This window comes from Rhipicephalus microplus, chromosome 2, assembly GCF_043290135.1.
Source record: "Rhipicephalus microplus isolate Deutch F79 chromosome 2, USDA_Rmic, whole genome shotgun sequence".
In the NCBI taxonomy this organism is placed as follows: Eukaryota; Metazoa; Arthropoda; class Arachnida; order Ixodida; family Ixodidae; genus Rhipicephalus; species Rhipicephalus microplus.
The window spans coordinates 217,346,031-217,363,600 of NC_134701.1; the positions used below are offsets into that span (position 1 = coordinate 217,346,031).

The following is a 17,570-nucleotide window of genomic DNA, read 5'->3' on the forward strand; positions in this document are numbered from 1 at the left end:
TGGACTCAGGGTGCAGGGATCAGTAGGCAACGCTGCAACCATGACGAGTAGAGATAAGCAATGCAAAATACAAGAGTACCACAAAACAAATACAAACAGAAATTAACTGAGAGCGTCGAGACTCTCTCAATTATCGTTACTCAATTCTTTGCAGAAACGATGAACACAAATACAGAAATCATTACCGAATACTCTTTTACGGACTTATCATGTGGCACAAATTTCTAGCTGAAAATGACTTTTAATATCTGACAGTGTGGCTTTTACTTACCGTGGCAGTCTACTGGCTCAGGTGTCGCGCTCTTAACCATCCTGAAAATGTATGCGCAGGCGAACAAGGACAAAGAAAGGAATACAAACTGGCGCAATCTAACAACTGATTTATTAATCGAAAAACATTGACTCTTTTTAACCCTCGGAACAGCGCTCCCTGGTGACCTAAAAAAAAAAAAAAAACACACAATGCACTGCGCACTTACGACAACGATAACAAAAACATAAAAACGATAACAGTTTCATTGATTGACAGACAGGAGCGCGATTTCTTTTGTTAGTAAAGCTACTGAAGGGTGGCTAACACAGTTGTCTTTCTGCTTGTCTATATGATATGCCTCCATTATCTCCCTTGACGTCTTGTTTCTACTCCTATACAGCAAGGTAGTGTCGCCAAAGCAAGGAGAGCATGCGCACTCATTGCAATGCATTGCCAAATGGGTTACAGGCCGACCTTTCAGGCTTGACATATGCTCTCTTAGCCTCGTGTTAATGCACCTGCCAGTCTGCCCTATATATACACAACCGCATGATAAAGGTATGCAATACACCACACTGTGTGCACATTCAACAAACCTGAGCTTATGTCTTATGCTACATCTCTTATGTGCGTTGGTCCCTCTGTCGCATTGCTGGTTGACCAACGCGCACACTCCTCCTATTTTGTTTTTGGCCGAAAACACTACTTTCACATCATACTTTCCAGCCACCTTTTTTAATCTATGTGAAAGCCTATGTACATAAGGGACCGCTACTACCTTAGAGCTAGAACCAGTCATCCCACCTGTTTCCAAACATGGCGCCGTTTCCCGTCTGAGCTTCTTTAATAACCTAGTGCCTACGGCCAACATCACAGAGAATGGGTACCCCTCGTCCTGGAGCCTAGAGACCTGTTCATGAAACGACGCATGAACAGTATGGAAACAGGATTTAACCAATGCAGACCGAAAACAATTTGTTATAATTCCATTCTTGACCAGCTTAGAATGACATGAAGCGAAACTCATAAGCGGCTTTCCTGCCCTAGGCGAAAAGGTCCAACACACATGATCTGACAAAAAGTCCAGCTTCAAATCCAAAAACTGTAGCTTATTTTCAACCGGTACTTCTGAAGTAAATGTCAACCCCTTTCCTAGAGAATTAAAAGCATTCAATACCGAAACCCTGAAGTCCTCTTTGTGCACATCGCACCCCAACACCAAGTAGTCATCGACATACCTGAAGACCTTGTAGACTACACCTTGTAGGCAAAACGACAAATCTCTATCTATGCTGCCCATGAAAATGTCACTAAGGACCGGCGCTACCTTTGACCCAATGCATACCCCCTTCGCCTGGATGAACGTTTTATCCCCGAACCCCACGTGAGTGTTCTCTAAATAAAAGCTCAGAAGCTCAAGAAAAGACTCGACGGGCATACCACAGGTGTTGCGAAACGTCACTTCATTATTTTCTGTTATGCACTCTAGGACACAATGCATTAAAGGCACATGCGGCAACGAGTAATACAAGTCCTGAGCGTCAATGCTGATACCCCAACTGTTTTTTCTGTTATCTGATGCAAAAAACCCCGTGAGACCCTCAGAATTAGCCAGCAGAAAAGGGTCATTTACTTTCAACGACTTCAACATCTTTTGCAGATACCCCGCAACTAGCTTCTGCCACGCCCCTTTTTCTGAAACAATAGGCCTAAAAGGAACCTCCTGCTTATGGGTTTTTGCTGTGAAAAACACCTTCAATTCCAATCCCTTTGAATTCCCAACATCCGACGCAAGTTTTTCTAAGTTGCATTTCCTTAATAACTCGACAGCCTTCCTCTTCACGCTTTCTACATTCACATGACATTCTTTAAAGCACTTTTGAATTGCCGCAGAGGCTTTATCTACATACATAGTCTCCGGTAGAACAACCAAAAAACCTTCTTTGTCCGCTTGAACAACTCTTAAGTTGTTCTCAACCAAATAACTAGCAACCCGAGCGACATTACGGCAAGGCGTGGTGCTTACCGAAGCTTTGGCGACAACGTCCACACATTCCACTACACATCTGTCTTTTTCCTTTTCGGGTACTTGCCGGGCAATGTCTCTTGTGAGGGATAGCTTGTCCACAAGGTCAAGTCTAGGCTCCACACAGAACTTCGGTCCCAACCTCAGGACCTTTTGTTGGCGCTCTTCCACCACCGCATCACCCAGGAGTAGAAGGCCTCCCTTCGGCGGATCTCTCTTTTTCCTGGGCAAGCCCCGACGCACGTCATTCCACATGGCCTCAGTTAAAATGTTCGCTTGTCTACACCACTCGCGGAAGACCTTGACGTTTAGACGCCCATCAGAAACAGACGAACACGCCACTCTTAGGCAATCCTTGAAGTGCCTAACCTGTCTTCGGCTCTCTGATCGCAGAATCTTGCTGATTCTTCTCGCATGTCCTTCCGATGGAGGCAACCACCCGCACACAAGCAGAACTTCCATAGGGCACTGTGCATTCTTTAGGAACCAGCTCAGCTTGCGGGCTCTGCATTCGCAGACCGCGATAAACGGCACCAGAACCGCCGGGTTAGATAAGTCAAAGTTAGGACATGAAGAAAGAAGGCCGGATGAACTAGAAATAAACTGAAGCAAAACTGCGATTCGGCCTAGTTGGAATCTATCCATCCTGAAAATGTATGCGCAGGCGAACAAGGACAAAGAAAGGAATACAAACTGGCGCAATCTAACAACTGATTTATTAATCGAAAAACATTGACTCTTTTTAACCCTCGGAACAGCGCTCCCTGGTGACCTAAAAAAAAACACACAATGCACTGCGCACTTACGACAACGATAACAAAAACATAAAAACGATAACAGTTTCATTGATTGACAGACAGGAGCGCGATTTCTTTTGTTAGTAAAGCTACTGAAGGGTGGCTAACACAGTTGTCTTTCTGCTTGTCTATATGATATGCCTCCATTATCTCCCTTGACGTCTTGTTTCTACTCCTATACAGCAAGGTAGTGTCGCCAAAGCAAGGAGAGCATGCGCACTCATTGCAATGCATTGCCAAATGGGTTACAGGCCGACCTTTCAGGCTTGACATATGCTCTCTTAGCCTCGTGTTAATGCACCTGCCAGTCTGCCCTATATATACACAACCGCATGATAAAGGTATGCAATACACCACACTGTGTGCACATTCAACAAACCTGAGCTTATGTCTTATGCTACATCTCTTATGTGCGTTGGTCCCTCTGTCGCATTGCTGGTTGACCAACGCGCACACTCCTCCTATTTTGTTTTTGGCCGAAAACACTACTTTCACATCATACTTTCCAGCCACCTTTTTTAATCTATGTGAAAGCCTATGTACATAAGGGACCGCTACTACCTTAGAGCTAGAACCAGTCATCCCACCTGTTTCCAAACATGGCGCCGTTTCCCGTCTGAGCTTCTTTAATAACCTAGTGCCTACGGCCAACATCACAGAGAATGGGTACCCCTCGTCCTGGAGCCTAGAGACCTGTTCATGAAACGACGCATGAACAGTATGGAAACAGGATTTAACCAATGCAGACCGAAAACAATTTGTTATAATTCCATTCTTGACCAGCTTAGAATGACATGAAGCGAAACTCATAAGCGGCTTTCCTGCCCTAGGCGAAAAGGTCCAACACACATGATCTGACAAAAAGTCCAGCTTCAAATCCAAAAACTGTAGCTTATTTTCAACCGGTACTTCTGAAGTAAATGTCAACCCCTTTCCTAGAGAATTAAAAGCATTCAATACCGAAACCCTGAAGTCCTCTTTGTGCACATCGCACCCCAACACCAAGTAGTCATCGACATACCTGAAGACCTTGTAGACTACACCTTGTAGGCAAAACGACAAATCTCTATCTATGCTGCCCATGAAAATGTCACTAAGGACCGGCGCTACCTTTGACCCAATGCATACCCCCTTCGCCTGGATGAACGTTTTATCCCCGAACCCCACGTGAGTGTTCTCTAAATAAAAGCTCAGAAGCTCAAGAAAAGACTCGACGGGCATACCACAGGTGTTGCGAAACGTCACTTCATTATTTTCTGTTATGCACTCTAGGACACAATGCATTAAAGGCACATGCGGCAACGAGTAATACAAGTCCTGAGCGTCAATGCTGATACCCCAACTGTTTTTTCTGTTATCTGATGCAAAAAACCCCGTGAGACCCTCAGAATTAGCCAGCAGAAAAGGGTCATTTACTTTCAACGACTTCAACATCTTTTGCAGATACCCCGCAACTAGCTTCTGCCACGCCCCTTTTTCTGAAACAATAGGCCTAAAAGGAACCTCCTGCTTATGGGTTTTTGCTGTGAAAAACACCTTCAATTCCAATCCCTTTGAATTCCCAACATCCGACGCAAGTTTTTCTAAGTTGCATTTCCTTAATAACTCGACAGCCTTCCTCTTCACGCTTTCTACATTCACATGACATTCTTTAAAGCACTTTTGAATTGCCGCAGAGGCTTTATCTACATACATAGTCTCCGGTAGAACAACCAAAAAACCTTCTTTGTCCGCTTGAACAACTCTTAAGTTGTTCTCAACCAAATAACTAGCAACCCGAGCGACATTACGGCAAGGCGTGGTGCTTACCGAAGCTTTGGCGACAACGTCCACACATTCCACTACACATCTGTCTTTTTCCTTTTCGGGTACTTGCCGGGCAATGTCTCTTGTGAGGGATAGCTTGTCCACAAGGTCAAGTCTAGGCTCCACACAGAACTTCGGTCCCAACCTCAGGACCTTTTGTTGGCGCTCTTCCACCACCGCATCACCCAGGAGTAGAAGGCCTCCCTTCGGCGGATCTCTCTTTTTCCTGGGCAAGCCCCGACGCACGTCATTCCACATGGCCTCAGTTAAAATGTTCGCTTGTCTACACCACTCGCGGAAGACCTTGACGTTTAGACGCCCATCAGAAACAGACGAACACGCCACTCTTAGGCAATCCTTGAAGTGCCTAACCTGTCTTCGGCTCTCTGATCGCAGAATCTTGCTGATTCTTCTCGCATGTCCTTCCGATGGAGGCAACCACCCGCACACAAGCAGAACTTCCATAGGGCACTGTGCATTCTTTAGGAACCAGCTCAGCTTGCGGGCTCTGCATTCGCAGACCGCGATAAACGGCACCAGAACCGCCGGGTTAGATAAGTCAAAGTTAGGACATGAAGAAAGAAGGCCGGATGAACTAGAAATAAACTGAAGCAAAACTGCGATTCGGCCTAGTTGGAATCTATCCATCCTGAAAATGTATGCGCAGGCGAACAAGGACAAAGAAAGGAATACAAACTGGCGCAATCTAACAACTGATTTATTAATCGAAAAACATTGACTCTTTTTAACCCTCGGAACAGCGCTCCCTGGTGACCTAAAAAAAAACACACAATGCACTGCGCACTTACGACAACGATAACAAAAACATAAAAACGATAACAGTTTCATTGATTGACAGACAGGAGCGCGATTTCTTTTGTTAGTAAAGCTACTGAAGGGTGGCTAACACAGTTGTCTTTCTGCTTGTCTATATGATATGCCTCCATTATCTCCCATGACGTCTTGTTTCTACTCCTATACAGCAAGGTAGTGTCGCCAAAGCAAGGAGAGCATGCGCACTCATTGCAATGCATTGCCAAATGGGTTACAGGCCGACCTTTCAGGCTTGACATATGCTCTCTTAGCCTCGTGTTAATGCACCTGCCAGTCTGCCCTATATATACACAACCGCATGATAAAGGTATGCAATACACCACACTGTGTGCACATTCAACAAACCTGAGCTTATGTCTTATGCTACATCTCTTATGTGCGTTGGTCCCTCTGTCGCATTGCTGGTTGACCAACGCGCACACTCCTCCTATTTTGTTTTTGGCCGAAAACACTACTTTCACATCATACTTTCCAGCCACCTTTTTTAATCTATGTGAAAGCCTATGTACATAAGGGACCGCTACTACCTTAGAGCTAGAACCAGTCATCCCACCTGTTTCCAAACATGGCGCCGTTTCCCGTCTGAGCTTCTTTAATAACCTAGTGCCTACGGCCAACATCACAGAGAATGGGTACCCCTCGTCCTGGAGCCTAGAGACCTGTTCATGAAACGACGCATGAACAGTATGGAAACAGGATTTAACCAATGCAGACCGAAAACAATTTGTTATAATTCCATTCTTGACCAGCTTAGAATGACATGAAGCGAAACTCATAAGCGGCTTTCCTGCCCTAGGCGAAAAGGTCCAACACACATGATCTGACAAAAAGTCCAGCTTCAAATCCAAAAACTGTAGCTTATTTTCAACCGGTACTTCTGAAGTAAATGTCAACCCCTTTCCTAGAGAATTAAAAGCATTCAATACCGAAACCCTGAAGTCCTCTTTGTGCACATCGCACCCCAACACCAAGTAGTCATCGACATACCTGAAGACCTTGTAGACTACACCTTGTAGGCAAAACGACAAATCTCTATCTATGCTGCCCATGAAAATGTCACTAAGGACCGGCGCTACCTTTGACCCAATGCATACCCCCTTCGCCTGGATGAACGTTTTATCCCCGAACCCCACGTGAGTGTTCTCTAAATAAAAGCTCAGAAGCTCAAGAAAAGACTCGACGGGCATACCACAGGTGTTGCGAAACGTCACTTCATTATTTTCTGTTATGCACTCTAGGACACAATGCATTAAAGGCACATGCGGCAACGAGTAATACAAGTCCTGAGCGTCAATGCTGATACCCCAACTGTTTTTTCTGTTATCTGATGCAAAAAACCCCGTGAGACCCTCAGAATTAGCCAGCAGAAAAGGGTCATTTACTTTCAACGACTTCAACATCTTTTGCAGATACCCCGCAACTAGCTTCTGCCACGCCCCTTTTTCTGAAACAATAGGCCTAAAAGGAACCTCCTGCTTATGGGTTTTTGCTGTGAAAAACACCTTCAATTCCAATCCCTTTGAATTCCCAACATCCGACGCAAGTTTTTCTAAGTTGCATTTCCTTAATAACTCGACAGCCTTCCTCTTCACGCTTTCTACATTCACATGACATTCTTTAAAGCACTTTTGAATTGCCGCAGAGGCTTTATCTACATACATAGTCTCCGGTAGAACAACCAAAAAACCTTCTTTGTCCGCTTGAACAACTCTTAAGTTGTTCTCAACCAAATAACTAGCAACCCGAGCGACATTACGGCAAGGCGTGGTGCTTACCGAAGCTTTGGCGACAACGTCCACACATTCCACTACACATCTGTCTTTTTCCTTTTCGGGTACTTGCCGGGCAATGTCTCTTGTGAGGGATAGCTTGTCCACAAGGTCAAGTCTAGGCTCCACACAGAACTTCGGTCCCAACCTCAGGACCTTTTGTTGGCGCTCTTCCACCACCGCATCACCCAGGAGTAGAAGGCCTCCCTTCGGCGGATCTCTCTTTTTCCTGGGCAAGCCCCGACGCACGTCATTCCACATGGCCTCAGTTAAAATGTTCGCTTGTCTACACCACTCGCGGAAGACCTTGACGTTTAGACGCCCATCAGAAACAGACGAACACGCCACTCTTAGGCAATCCTTGAAGTGCCTAACCTGTCTTCGGCTCTCTGATCGCAGAATCTTGCTGATTCTTCTCGCATGTCCTTCCGATGGAGGCAACCACCCGCACACAAGCAGAACTTCCATAGGGCACTGTGCATTCTTTAGGAACCAGCTCAGCTTGCGGGCTCTGCATTCGCAGACCGCGATAAACGGCACCAGAACCGCCGGGTTAGATAAGTCAAAGTTAGGACATGAAGAAAGAAGGCCGGATGAACTAGAAATAAACTGAAGCAAAACTGCGATTCGGCCTAGTTGGAATCTATCCATCCTGAAAATGTATGCGCAGGCGAACAAGGACAAAGAAAGGAATACAAACTGGCGCAATCTAACAACTGATTTATTAATCGAAAAACATTGACTCTTTTTAACCCTCGGAACAGCGCTCCCTGGTGACCTAAAAAAAAAACACACAATGCACTGCGCACTTACGACAACGATAACAAAAACATAAAAACGATAACAGTTTCATTGATTGACAGACAGGAGCGCGATTTCTTTTGTTAGTAAAGCTACTGAAGGGTGGCTAACACAGTTGTCTTTCTGCTTGTCTATATGATATGATATGTCTATATGATATGCCTCGTAAGTGCGCAGTGCATTGTGTGTTTTTTTTTAGGTCACCAGGGAGCGCTGTTCCGAGGGTTAAAAAGAGTCAATGTTTTTCGATTAATAAATCAGTTGTTAGATTGCGCCAGTTTGTATTCCTTTCTTTGTCCTTGTTCGCCTGCGCATACATTTTCAGGATGGATAGATTCCAACTAGGCCGAATCGCAGTTTTGCTTCAGTTTATTTCTAGTTCATCCGGCCTTCTTTCTTCATGTCCTAACTTTGACTTATCTAACCCGGCGGTTCTGGTGCCGTTTATCGCGGTCTGCGAATGCAGAGCCCGCAAGCTGAGCTGGTTCCTAAAGAATGCACAGTGCCCTATGGAAGTTCTGCTTGTGTGCGGGTGGTTGCCTCCATCGGAAGGACATGCGAGAAGAATCAGCAAGATTCTGCGATCAGAGAGCCGAAGACAGGTTAGGCACTTCAAGGATTGCCTAAGAGTGGCGTGTTCGTCTGTTTCTGATGGGCGTCTAAACGTCAAGGTCTTCCGCGAGTGGTGTAGACAAGCGAACATTTTAACTGAGGCCATGTGGAATGACGTGCGTCGGGGCTTGCCCAGGAAAAAGAGAGATCCGCCGAAGGGAGGCCTTCTACTCCTGGGTGATGCGGTGGTGGAAGAGCGCCAACAAAAGGTCCTGAGGTTGGGACCGAAGTTCTGTGTGGAGCCTAGACTTGACCTTGTGGACAAGCTATCCCTCACAAGAGACATTGCCCGGCAAGTACCCGAAAAGGAAAAAGACAGATGTGTAGTGGAATGTGTGGACGTTGTCGCCAAAGCTTCGGTAAGCACCACGCCTTGCCGTAATGTCGCTCGGGTTGCTAGTTATTTGGTTGAGAACAACTTAAGAGTTGTTCAAGCGGACAAAGAAGGTTTTTTGGTTGTTCTACCGGAGACTATGTATGTAGATAAAGCCTCTGCGGCAATTCAAAAGTGCTTTAAAGAATGTCATGTGAATGTAGAAAGCGTGAAGAGGAAGGCTGTCGAGTTATTAAGGAAATGCAACTTAGAAAAACTTGCGTCGGATGTTGGGAATTCAAAGGGATTGGAATTGAAGGTGTTTTTCACAGCAAAAACCCATAAGCAGGAGGTTCCTTTTAGGCCTATTGTTTCAGAAAAAGGGGCGTGGCTGAAGCTAGTTGCGGGGTATCTGCAAAAGATGTTGAAGTCGTTGAAAGTAAATGACCCTTTTCTGCTGGCTAATTCTGAGGGTCTCACGGGGTTTTTTGCATCAGATAACAGAAAAAACAGTTGGGGTATCAGCATTGACGCTCAGGACTTGTATTACTCGTTGCCGCATGTGCCTTTAATGCATTGTGTCCTAGAGTGCATAACAGAAAATAATGAAGTGACGTTTCGCAACACCTGTGGTATGCCCGTCGAGTCTTTTCTTGAGCTTCTGAGCTTTTATTTAGAGAACACTCACGTGGGGTTCGGGGATAAAACGTTCATCCAGGCGAAGGGGGTATGCATTGGGTCAAAGGTAGCGCCGGTCCTTAGTGACATTTTCATGGGCAGCATAGATAGAGATTTGTCGTTTTGCCTACAAGGTGTAGTCTACAAGGTCTTCAGGTATGTCGATGACTACTTGGTGTTGGGGTGCGATGTGCACAAAGAGGACTTCAGGGTTTCGGTATTGAATGCTTTTAATTCTCTAGGAAAGGGGTTGACATTTACTTCAGAAGTACCGGTTGAAAATAAGCTACAGTTTTTGGATTTGAAGCTGGACTTTTTGTCAGATCATGTGTGTTGGACCTTTTCGCCTAGGGCAGGAAAGCCGCTTATGAGTTTCGCTTCATGTCATTCTAAGCTGGTCAAGAATGGAATTATAACAAATTGTTTTCGGTCTGCATTGGTTAAATCCTGTTTCCATACTGTTCATGCGTCGTTTCATGAACAGGTCTCTAGGCTCCAGGACGAGGGGTACCCATTCTCTGTGATGTTGGCCGTAGGCACTAGGTTATTAAAGAAGCTCAGACGGGAAACGGCGCCATGTTTGGAAACAGGTGGGATGACTGGTTCTAGCTCTAAGGTAGTAGCGGTCCCTTATGTACATAGGCTTTCACATAGATTAAAAAAGGTGGCTGGAAAGTATGATGTGAAAGTAGTGTTTTCGGCCAAAAACAAAATAGGAGGAGTGTGCGCGTTGGTCAACCAGCAATGCGACAGAGGGACCAACGCACATAAGAGATGTAGCATAAGACATAAGCTCAGGTTTGTTGAATGTGCACACAGTGTGGTGTATTGCATACCTTTATCATGCGGTTGTGTATATATATGGCAGACTGGCAGGTGCATTAACACGAGGCTAAGAGAGCATATGTCAAGCCTGAAAGGTCGGCCTGTAACCCATTTGGCAATGCATTGCAATGAGTGCGCATGCTCTCCTTGCTTTGGCGACACTACCTTGCTGTATAGGAGTAGAAACAAGACGTCAAGGGAGATAATGGAGGCATATCATATAGACAAGCAGAAAGACAACTGTGTTAGCCACCCTTCAGTAGCTTTACTAACAAAAGAAATCGCGCTCCTGTCTGTCAATAAATGAAACTGTTATCGTTTTTATGTTTTTGTTATCGTTGTCGTAAGTGCGCAGTGCATTGTGTGTTTTTTTTTTAGGTCACCAGGGAGCGCTGTTCCGAGGGTTAAAAAGAGTCAATGTTTTTCGATTAATAAATCAGTTGTTAGATTGCGCCAGTTTGTATTCCTTTCTTTGTCCTTGTTCGCCTGCGCATACATTTTCAGGATGGATAGATTCCAACTAGGCCGAATCGCAGTTTTGCTTCAGTTTATTTCTAGTTCATCCGGCCTTCTTTCTTCATGTCCTAACTTTGACTTATCTAACCCGGCGGTTCTGGTGCCGTTTATCGCGGTCTGCGAATGCAGAGCCCGCAAGCTGAGCTGGTTCCTAAAGAATGCACAGTGCCCTATGGAAGTTCTGCTTGTGTGCGGGTGGTTGCCTCCATCGGAAGGACATGCGAGAAGAATCAGCAAGATTCTGCGATCAGAGAGCCGAAGACAGGTTAGGCACTTCAAGGATTGCCTAAGAGTGGCGTGTTCGTCTGTTTCTGATGGGCGTCTAAACGTCAAGGTCTTCCGCGAGTGGTGTAGACAAGCGAACATTTTAACTGAGGCCATGTGGAATGACGTGCGTCGGGGCTTGCCCAGGAAAAAGAGAGATCCGCCGAAGGGAGGCCTTCTACTCCTGGGTGATGCGGTGGTGGAAGAGCGCCAACAAAAGGTCCTGAGGTTGGGACCGAAGTTCTGTGTGGAGCCTAGACTTGACCTTGTGGACAAGCTATCCCTCACAAGAGACATTGCCCGGCAAGTACCCGAAAAGGAAAAAGACAGATGTGTAGTGGAATGTGTGGACGTTGTCGCCAAAGCTTCGGTAAGCACCACGCCTTGCCGTAATGTCGCTCGGGTTGCTAGTTATTTGGTTGAGAACAACTTAAGAGTTGTTCAAGCGGACAAAGAAGGTTTTTTGGTTGTTCTACCGGAGACTATGTATGTAGATAAAGCCTCTGCGGCAATTCAAAAGTGCTTTAAAGAATGTCATGTGAATGTAGAAAGCGTGAAGAGGAAGGCTGTCGAGTTATTAAGGAAATGCAACTTAGAAAAACTTGCGTCGGATGTTGGGAATTCAAAGGGATTGGAATTGAAGGTGTTTTTCACAGCAAAAACCCATAAGCAGGAGGTTCCTTTTAGGCCTATTGTTTCAGAAAAAGGGGCGTGGCAGAAGCTAGTTGCGGGGTATCTGCAAAAGATGTTGAAGTCGTTGAAAGTAAATGACCCTTTTCTGCTGGCTAATTCTGAGGGTCTCACGGGGTTTTTTGCATCAGATAACAGAAAAAACAGTTGGGGTATCAGCATTGACGCTCAGGACTTGTATTACTCGTTGCCGCATGTGCCTTTAATGCATTGTGTCCTAGAGTGCATAACAGAAAATAATGAAGTGACGTTTCGCAACACCTGTGGTATGCCCGTCGAGTCTTTTCTTGAGCTTCTGAGCTTTTATTTAGAGAACACTCACGTGGGGTTCGGGGATAAAACGTTCATCCAGGCGAAGGGGGTATGCATTGGGTCAAAGGTAGCGCCGGTCCTTAGTGACATTTTCATGGGCGGCATAGATAGAGATTTGTCGTTTTGCCTACAAGGTGTAGTCTACAAGGTCTTCAGGTATGTCGATGACTACTTGGTGTTGGGGTGCGATGTGCACAAAGAGGACTTCAGGGTTTCGGTATTGAATGCTTTTAATTCTCTAGGAAAGGGGTTGACATTTACTTCAGAAGTACCGGTTGAAAATAAGCTACAGTTTTTGGATTTGAAGCTGGACTTTTTGTCAGATCATGTGTGTTGGACCTTTTCGCCTAGGGCAGGAAAGCCGCTTATGAGTTTCGCTTCATGTCATTCTAAGCTGGTCAAGAATGGAATTATAACAAATTGTTTTCGGTCTGCATTGGTTAAATCCTGTTTCCATACTGTTCATGCGTCGTTTCATGAACAGGTCTCTAGGCTCCAGGACGAGGGGTACCCATTCTCTGTGATGTTGGCCGTAGGCACTAGGTTATTAAAGAAGCTCAGACGGGAAACGGCGCCATGTTTGGAAACAGGTGGGATGACTGGTTCTAGCTCTAAGGTAGTAGCGGTCCCTTATGTACATAGGCTTTCACATAGATTAAAAAAGGTGGCTGGAAAGTATGATGTGAAAGTAGTGTTTTCGGCCAAAAACAAAATAGGAGGAGTGTGCGCGTTGGTCAACCAGCAATGCGACAGAGGGACCAACGCACATAAGAGATGTAGCATAAGACATAAGCTCAGGTTTGTTGAATGTGCACACAGTGTGGTGTATTGCATACCTTTATCATGCGGTTGTGTATATATAGGGCAGACTGGCAGGTGCATTAACACGAGGCTAAGAGAGCATATGTCAAGCCTGAAAGGTCGGCCTGTAACCCATTTGGCAATGCATTGCAATGAGTGCGCATGCTCTCCTTGCTTTGGCGACACTACCTTGCTGTATAGGAGTAGAAACAAGACGTCAAGGGAGATAATGGAGGCATATCATATAGACAAGCAGAAAGACAACTGTGTTAGCCACCCTTCAGTAGCTTTACTAACAAAAGAAATCGCGCTCCTGTCTGTCAATCAATGAAACTGTTATCGTTTTTATGTTTTTGTTATCGTTGTCGTAAGTGCGCAGTGCATTGTGTGTTTTTTTTTAGGTCACCAGGGAGCGCTGTTCCGAGGGTTAAAAAGAGTCAATGTTTTTCGATTAATAAATCAGTTGTTAGATTGCGCCAGTTTGTATTCCTTTCTTTGTCCTTGTTCGCCTGCGCATACATTTTCAGGATGGATAGATTCCAACTAGGCCGAATCGCAGTTTTGCTTCAGTTTATTTCTAGTTCATCCGGCCTTCTTTCTTCATGTCCTAACTTTGACTTATCTAACCCGGCGGTTCTGGTGCCGTTTATCGCGGTCTGCGAATGCAGAGCCCGCAAGCTGAGCTGGTTCCTAAAGAATGCACAGTGCCCTATGGAAGTTCTGCTTGTGTGCGGGTGGTTGCCTCCATCGGAAGGACATGCGAGAAGAATCAGCAAGATTCTGCGATCAGAGAGCCGAAGACAGGTTAGGCACTTCAAGGATTGCCTAAGAGTGGCGTGTTCGTCTGTTTCTGATGGGCGTCTAAACGTCAAGGTCTTCCGCGAGTGGTGTAGACAAGCGAACATTTTAACTGAGGCCATGTGGAATGACGTGCGTCGGGGCTTGCCCAGGAAAAAGAGAGATCCGCCGAAGGGAGGCCTTCTACTCCTGGGTGATGCGGTGGTGGAAGAGCGCCAACAAAAGGTCCTGAGGTTGGGACCGAAGTTCTGTGTGGAGCCTAGACTTGACCTTGTGGACAAGCTATCCCTCACAAGAGACATTGCCCGGCAAGTACCCGAAAAGGAAAAAGACAGATGTGTAGTGGAATGTGTGGACGTTGTCGCCAAAGCTTCGGTAAGCACCACGCCTTGCCGTAATGTCGCTCGGGTTGCTAGTTATTTGGTTGAGAACAACTTAAGAGTTGTTCAAGCGGACAAAGAAGGTTTTTTGGTTGTTCTACCGGAGACTATGTATGTAGATAAAGCCTCTGCGGCAATTCAAAAGTGCTTTAAAGAATGTCATGTGAATGTAGAAAGCGTGAAGAGGAAGGCTGTCGAGTTATTAAGGAAATGCAACTTAGAAAAACTTGCGTCGGATGTTGGGAATTCAAAGGGATTGGAATTGAAGGTGTTTTTCACAGCAAAAACCCATAAGCAGGAGGTTCCTTTTAGGCCTATTGTTTCAGAAAAAGGGGCGTGGCAGAAGCTAGTTGCGGGGTATCTGCAAAAGATGTTGAAGTCGTTGAAAGTAAATGACCCTTTTCTGCTGGCTAATTCTGAGGGTCTCACGGGTTTTTTTGCATCAGATAACAGAAAAAACAGTTGGGGTATCAGCATTGACGCTCAGGACTTGTATTACTCGTTGCCGCATGTGCCTTTAATGCATTGTGTCCTAGAGTGCATAACAGAAAATAATGAAGTGACGTTTCGCAACACCTGTGGTATGCCCGTCGAGTCTTTTCTTGAGCTTCTGAGCTTTTATTTAGAGAACACTCACGTGGGGTTCGGGGATAAAACGTTCATCCAGGCGAAGGGGGTATGCATTGGGTCAAAGGTAGCGCCGGTCCTTAGTGACATTTTCATGGGCAGCATAGATAGAGATTTGTCGTTTTGCCTACAAGGTGTAGTCTACAAGGTCTTCAGGTATGTCGATGACTACTTGGTGTTGGGGTGCGATGTGCACAAAGAGGACTTCAGGGTTTCGGTATTGAATGCTTTTAATTCTCTAGGAAAGGGGTTGACATTTACTTCAGAAGTACCGGTTGAAAATAAGCTACAGTTTTTGGATTTGAAGCTGGACTTTTTGTCAGATCATGTGTGTTGGACCTTTTCGCCTAGGGCAGGAAAGCCGCTTATGAGTTTCGCTTCATGTCATTCTAAGCTGGTCAAGAATGGAATTATAACAAATTGTTTTCGGTCTGCATTGGTTAAATCCTGTTTCCATACTGTTCATGCGTCGTTTCATGAACAGGTCTCTAGGCTCCAGGACGAGGGGTACCCATTCTCTGTGATGTTGGCCGTAGGCACTAGGTTATTAAAGAAGCTCAGACGGGAAACGGCGCCATGTTTGGAAACAGGTGGGATGACTGGTTCTAGCTCTAAGGTAGTAGCGGTCCCTTATGTACATAGGCTTTCACATAGATTAAAAAAGGTGGCTGGAAAGTATGATGTGAAAGTAGTGTTTTCGGCCAAAAACAAAATAGGAGGAGTGTGCGCGTTGGTCAACCAGCAATGCGACAGAGGGACCAACGCACATAAGAGATGTAGCATAAGACATAAGCTCAGGTTTGTTGAATGTGCACACAGTGTGGTGTATTGCATACCTTTATCATGCGGTTGTGTATATATAGGGCAGACTGGCAGGTGCATTAACACGAGGCTAAGAGAGCATATGTCAAGCCTGAAAGGTCGGCCTGTAACCCATTTGGCAATGCATTGCAATGAGTGCGCATGCTCTCCTTGCTTTGGCGACACTACCTTGCTGTATAGGAGTAGAAACAAGACGTCAAGGGAGATAATGGAGGCATATCATATAGACAAGCAGAAAGACAACTGTGTTAGCCACCCTTCAGTAGCTTTACTAACAAAAGAAATCGCGCTCCTGTCTGTCAATCAATGAAACTGTTATCGTTTTTATGTTTTTGTTATCGTTGTCGTAAGTGCGCAGTGCATTGTGTGTTTTTTTTTAGGTCACCAGGGAGCGCTGTTCCGAGGGTTAAAAAGAGTCAATGTTTTTCGATTAATAAATCAGTTGTTAGATTGCGCCAGTTTGTATTCCTTTCTTTGTCCTTGTTCGCCTGCGCATACATTTTCAGGATGGATAGATTCCAACTAGGCCGAATCGCAGTTTTGCGCTCTTAACACGAGAACTCGTCTTCGATGGCCAAATCCAAAAAAAAAAAACCGTGTACTTTAATTTAAGCGCACGTTAACGTAGCCTAAGTAATCAAGCTCAATTCACAACCTGCAAATACAAACTACTTCATAACGATACTTTGACATTGCTATGTAAAAACCCACAGAGTTTGATGAGATCAGCATCCTGACGTATATTTTCCTCGCTATGTGCCTCGAGACGAATCTCGTACGTCAGTAAAACATGCATTTGCAGAACATATGTAAAACATGCTTATTTAAAGAACATGTAAAAATGTGTAAAACAAGCCTATGTAAAGCGTGTGAGTTTTAAAATTAGTGAACAATAAAAAGCCTAAAATATGCGAAAGAAGTGATAAAACGTATGCGTGAAGAATTTCGTACAATTTTTGGTACTCATTAAGAAAGAAGCCCATGCAGGTTTCTCAACATTTCGTTCTTAACACTTTAATAAATCTGGAAAGCTTTATGATGTGCCCAGCAAATGAGTTTCTGTGCGAGAGCATGGGAAAAAACGCAGATGGGCTCTAAGTGGTAATTATCACGTCTCCCGAGCGGAAGCACGATACCCCCATTCCTGTAATGCAAAATGAACTGAGACTCGGGCTAGCAGGAAACCATGGATACGGTGCCTGGGGTAAGTTAATAGGATGCAATACCTAGAACTTGCACGGTCATGTTTCACCTTCGTGCCTGTCGATAGCATTAGGCTTGATTTAAACTGAAATGCATGCCTACTAAAACGAATTGTGAATGTCAGGTTAGTGGCGCTTCGTTTCTTATAATATTTACACATCAGTATATGGAGCGTTACGAAACTTCAAGTAGCATTCTGTTAACGCTGAAAAAATGATACTAACATTTGCGTAGCACTTTTTCTTTAGGTACTGCATTTGTTCGAGCTTCCAGGCTTTGAGCTGCACATGTTTAGTCACATGCTTCTTGTCATCGTTGCAGATAAAAACTTTATTGATAATATAGAGATACGTGCATTTGCAAACAAATTACTGGTAACGTTGTGGGCCAATGCCCATGAGCGGAAACCTTACCACTCAAATAAACAAACGATGGTGGCCGTC

General features: G+C 45.0%; 2 long non-coding RNA genes across 2 annotated transcripts; one reads left to right on the forward strand and one right to left on the reverse strand.

The window, feature by feature from the left end:
* Positions 1 to 360: 360 nt before the first annotated feature.
* On the reverse strand, positions 361 to 8,376 carry LOC142774891 (uncharacterized). Its single transcript, XR_012886579.1, has 3 exons — positions 7,492 to 8,376; positions 4,886 to 5,657; positions 361 to 3,051 (listed from the first exon to the last, which is right to left on the reverse strand). It is a non-coding gene; the product is annotated as an uncharacterized LOC142774891 (long non-coding RNA).
* A 106-nt stretch (positions 8,377 to 8,482) lies between these two features.
* LOC142774897 (uncharacterized) lies at positions 8,483 to 16,382 on the forward strand. The gene is made up of 3 exons (XR_012886580.1): positions 8,483 to 9,257; positions 11,093 to 11,864; positions 13,699 to 16,382. It is a non-coding gene; the product is annotated as an uncharacterized LOC142774897 (long non-coding RNA).
* Positions 16,383 to 17,570: the final 1,188 nt, after the last annotated feature.